The following is a 5634-nucleotide window of genomic DNA, read 5'->3' as shown; positions in this document are numbered from 1 at the left end:
CTGCACTGTGCCAACTACACTGCTGCCAACTCTACTCTGCGCTACTTAGTCTCTAACCTACTACTAGCTTATGCATTAGTCACTTTGGCACTCGACTACACCAACTGCCACTGATCCATCCTGCTACTGCATATATTGGGCTCCCGTAGCAAGGTACTGATTCATGAGGTGGACCTCTTCAAGAATTCTACCCTTCTTGTAGCACTCTGGGGCTACAACTCCAGATCACCCAACCTCACCCTTGGAGGTAACTCAACAATCATGGCAAACTCTTCCTCCAATTTGGAGGACAACCTATCGATATCAGCGGATGCAACCTGCTGATCTTGCTTCTCCTCTTTGTCCTTCTTTCTGAGAGGACACTAAGTGTTGTAGTGGCCCATCTCACCACACCTGAAGCACTTTATCTTTGAAATGTCCTTCTTTCTTCTGTGCTGTTCCTGTTGCCCTCTTGATGCAAGGGCCATGTCCTCCTCTTCCTTCACTATCTTTGTCCCACTGCTGCTGCTTCACTGATAGTGGCCTTCACCAGATCACACCTCATCTCCTCCTGCTAAAGATTAGCCCACACACGTTCCCAATCTGGCAAATTTTCTCTACCCAAGATACTCTGGACGAAAACTTTCCAATCTTCAGAATAACTGTTCAACACAAATCGTACAAACTATGTAGGATGGGGTGCTTATCCTATTGAAGCCAATTGATCGGGACATCCTGAAGCCTAGTGAGGAAGGGGTCTACTCATGCCCCTTTCTGCATCCTCGTGCATCTCATCTTCTCCTCCAAGTACATCTTTTGCTTCTTAGAAGATCCTTCGTATAACGTAGTTAATGCCTTCCGCATCTAACATGCAGTATCTTTTCCAGCTACATGGGATACCACTGTAGAACTTCCTATATATTCACAAGCTCATGCAATCTACTAAAGCATGGGACAAGAATCTAATTCTACTTTCAACCAACAAAAGCCAATAGATTGATGAAAACAATAGTCGACAAGAGGAAGATAATCAAATATGCATAACACAATAAATATCCGGGGAAAGCTTCAGCTAAAAACCCCACTATCTGTATTGCATATATTAGAAATCCAAGATGAGAATACAATGCTTGTTCTTACAAGAACAATCCCAACACTTAGTATAATCAATCTCCAGCTCACAAGCAAACTCTTGGCCAACACTTAGCCAATTCTCCAGCTCTCCAAGCTCCTATTTCCTTGCGCAATTCCTATGGATGATTAGCCCATATTAATGTGAAACCAGTGCATCCAACACTGCACAATCCCTACTAGGTTCAGTTCCTAATTGCATGCATGATATATACAACTCAGTAAATCATACAACTGATAGGACACTATCCCTGCACTCTAGCATCAACTGGTTCTTTCTCAGAATCGACATGCTTGAGTTTATGATGAGGGAATCTTTAGTTAACTGTAGTAGCACTAGTTAATGCATTAGTGCACCAACTGACTGTTAACTCACTATTAGTTCCTCAAACAATTTGGAACTAATTTAACTGAAATTAACTCAGTAAACTAAGTTATCTAATTACAACTCACAATTAACTCATCCCGGACCTTATTGTAGCAACTACAACCACCCTCCAAAACTTTGACTTAGCCTGTTTTGGAGCCTCCCTACCAACCTTACACATCACTTTGTCTTGCTTCATCAAGTACTCAAGCTTCAATGTTTTCCTCGCACAAAGGTAGCCTGTCGATCATAGTTGATCGATTCCCCTCATAGGCTGCTCACCCAGACTTGGTCCAACTGTAGGCTGAGAAACTTCCCCTTGAAAGTTGTGCATTTTTGAAGGGCAACCAGCCTTCCCTCCAGGAATTGCACAATCCTCTCTGACAGCTTGCTGGGCTCAAGGATTGTGCAATCCTGCCAACCAACCCTCTCAGCAGGATTTGTGCAAATTTTCCTAGCAGTAGGCTGTTTAGCCCAGGATTTGCGCAAATCTAAGCAGTAGTTAGCTTCTCTGCCCATAAATTACGAAAATCTCCTGGGCATCCAGCCCAGCTCCCAGCCAGAAATGCGCATTTTTCTCCAGCAGTCTCTTGCATGTGCAGCTGAGTTGACCGGTTCCCTATGGGACTGAGCAAAACATACTTGCATGCATGGGCTGCTTCTCCCAAGGCAGCATGAAAATGCATCCCTTGTTTCATGGATCTATGTTTAGCAGTTGGAGGTTACATGCAAGGAGAAATTCCGAAACCTCCCACCAAGTGTCACTTCCCCTAGATTTGTGGCATGCACATCACAACCTCGATGTTATCAAAGCTCATCAATCGGATGCTGCAGAGCTCATTCCTCACATCAACCTTGCAACTCAAGCATCCCACACCACATCTAGGAGCAGTCATCACATTCAGCTTAACTGTTTTGGGGTAATCTCGCTTCCCATGCCTTGTGTTGCATTTCTGTCGCTTTTTGCGTTTTCCCTTGTAGGAGTACTGTTTGCTTGATTTATTTGAACGCTTGCTATCATTTACATATATACTAGCTTGTCCTAGCTCTGTTTCAGTTTTCGTTGCCATCTCATTGCTGTTGCATGCATGAAATTGTTTTGCACGGACGTTCGCCCAACCGACGAAATGCCTCACCCACATGCATGTTGATCTGTTTGCTGAATATTTCATTCATGTTTTGCATGCACTTTCAATCACTTCTGATATCACTTAATGTCACCATGCATTCACTGACTTAGTTGCTTTCAGTCGCCCGTCGACGAGTCGGGCCAACCTTGGCCCGGGCTCTACCTTCACCAAGGTTGCATTGTGCAATCTAGGAAAGGAAGGTGTTAGGATATTCCGACACATAGGATATAGTTAAGTTCAACTTGGTCTAGTATAGAGTTAGGTTAGAGTTAGGTAAAGTGTGTTTCTTTACCGTTGTACATTTTGTAACTTACAATCCGACGGTCACGATATGTAGTGATCCGACGGTTCACTCTCACCTCGGTATTACCGACACTTGATCCGTGGCTTGACACCCGATTGGTCCATGAGTTCTATTTAAAGTGCATGGAGGGTCATTGTTCGGGTAATCCGTGCATGAGAGAAGCTTATGTAAATTTTCATTCTTTGATTAATAAATTGCCTGTAGTACCCACGTTGGGACAGGCCGTGGACTGTTTCCCTCCTTGCACTTTGAGGGTTTTAACCACGTCAAAAATACTGGTGTATTGATTTGAGATCTAGTTGTGAGCGGTGTCCTTTTGGTGTTCTTTCTGAGGAACTTACCCTGTAAATTCCTACATGGTATCAGAGCTATTTGAGGGCCGCGTCCGTTGGTGATCCAAATCTGAAGCCGGTAGAACTGCATGCGGCTGTCGTTTCCTAGATCTGCTGTTTCTGACTGCTTTCGGGCCGAGAGGACTGCTCTGTTGCGTTCGGAGCATCTGTTCCAGTGAGGAACCCCTTTCGTTTCACGCGAAAAGGTTTCCGGTACCCCTAGCTGCGTCATTTTTCAGATCGGGAGGTATACAGTGTTTTTTGTAGTTTACTGTTATTTTCTCTCTGCTTATTTCGGTTTCGGTTTATTTAGCCCTTTTTTTTTAACCGAATCTATACCTTTCATTTCTGCGTATGCTCTTTGCCCTGCGACTCTGTGCGATCTGGGCAAATCAGAAACAGAAAGGAAGGATTTTTCTCATGCGTATGCTCTTTTCCCTGCACCTTAGTGTGATCTCGGAAAATCAGAAACATTGAGAAAAATATTTAGTTTTTCGGCTAAAGCTAACTTTGAGATTTTTTTTAAAATTTCTAGTTTTTTGGCTAAAGCTAACTTCGAGCCGCAAGGTTCGTTTTTCTTTGCATATTCGTGTTGGGTTTTGTGTTTTGTGTTTTGTAGGGAAAAAGAGCTTTCTCAAGGCAAGCACGCAAACCAAGGCACCCCCCCCCCTCTCTCTCTCTCTCTCTCTCTCAAATTTTTTGTATAGATCAATTGGTTCAAAGCTATTTTAAGAGAGTAGAGGTCTTGGGTTCAAGTCTCCATTTTGTGGGGGCGGATTTTTTCATTCCCGCACATTCGCGCACTTTGCCGGCAACTTCAACAATTTTTTTTCAAAAAGCCATAACTTCTTCATCCGGAAGCCTTTTTCAGAGCCGTTTTTTTTAAAACCGCCTATTTTTTCGAGATCTATCCATTGGAACACTTACTTTCAGCATCTTCAGCTTCAGTTTTTAAAAAAATGGAAATTCCATGCCAAGTCATTCTTGACAGCACTAACTACTTCCAATGGGTAGCCTACATGGAAGATTTACTTAGAAGTAAAGGTCTCTTCAGAATAGCCACCGACCAAGAGAAGAAACCAAAAGATGAAGACAAGGTTGCAAAATGGGAAAATAGACAAGATCAAGCACGTGGTTTGATAGGGATGTCTATTTCTCCTGATCTTAGATTCCACATTGCAGACCTTGAGACTCCTCATGAAGCATTAGAAAAACTCGCTAAAGTTTTTGGGATTAAAAATGAAATTAGAGCCCATCAACTTGAAAATGAGCTGCTTACTTTGGATCCTAATAATTTTTCTTGCATTGAAGATTTCTTGTCCAAATTCAAGACCCTTAGATATCTCTTAGAAGGTGTTAAAGTTAAGAAAGAAGATGGTAACCTTATTTATTCCATCCTTACTAAGTTGGGACCAGCCTACTCTGTATTTGTTTCCACTTTCCATTCTACAAGGGAAGCTTTCATTTGTCAAGGAAAAGACTACAAGGCCCCTTCCTTTGACTCCTTTTGTGATTCCTTAATAAGAGAACAAGAAAAACTCTTACACCTTGGTCTTCTTAATCTTGGAAACTCTTCCACGAAAGCGTTAGCCGCCCAGCAGCAACCAAATTCAAAGAATCCTAAGAAGTCATATCCTCAAAAGAATGGTCCTAAACCATCTCAGCCTCAAAATGAAAGATCATTTCAGCAAAATGATAAGACCAATAAAAACAAATGGAAGAAGACTGATAGACATTGTAACTTTTGTATTCGAGATGGCCACTTAGAATCTAAATGCTTTAAGAAGATGGAAGCCTTGGAAGCCGCAATGAAGAAACATAACATCCATGTGGAGCCTACTTCAACTTCAACTTCCGGAATGGCACTTTCTGCATGTCATTGTCAATCATCTCAGTCTGGTTATGCATTAAATGTATCTTCTTCTTCTTCTCATTCTCATGAGTGGCTCATTGATTCTGGAGCCTCTTGTCACATGGCCAAAAACCAAGCCATGTTTTCTTCTTTAAATGATTGTAACACCAAAAATATATATGTTGGTGATGATAGATCTCTTAATGTTGTAGGGACTGGAACTGTTCATCTAGACAATGTTCGGTTTAATGATGTATTATGTGTTCCAACCTTATCCTGCAACCTTCTATCTGTCTATCAGATAACTCATTCAGGTGAAGGTAAAATTGTTGAATTTTCACCTCATGATGTTGTAATCAAGGATCTAAAAGATCCTAAACAGATTCTAGCTACTGGTCTTGCTGATGATTCCAAAAGGTTGTATAAGTTTCACAACTTTGGGTCATCAAATCTTCCCTCAGTATTTATTGCTCATAATGATGAAGTGAGCAAACTTTGGCATGAGCGATTTGGTCACTTAAACTATCGCTCCCTTCAAC

The sequence above is a fragment of the Pinus tabuliformis genome, chromosome Q (genome assembly GCF_031772625.1).
Source record: "Pinus tabuliformis cultivar Carrire ecotype Pingquan chromosome Q, CPIR1, whole genome shotgun sequence".
Taxonomy (NCBI): domain Eukaryota; kingdom Viridiplantae; phylum Streptophyta; class Pinopsida; order Pinales; family Pinaceae; genus Pinus; species Pinus tabuliformis.
This window is presented reverse-complemented; position numbering follows the sequence as displayed.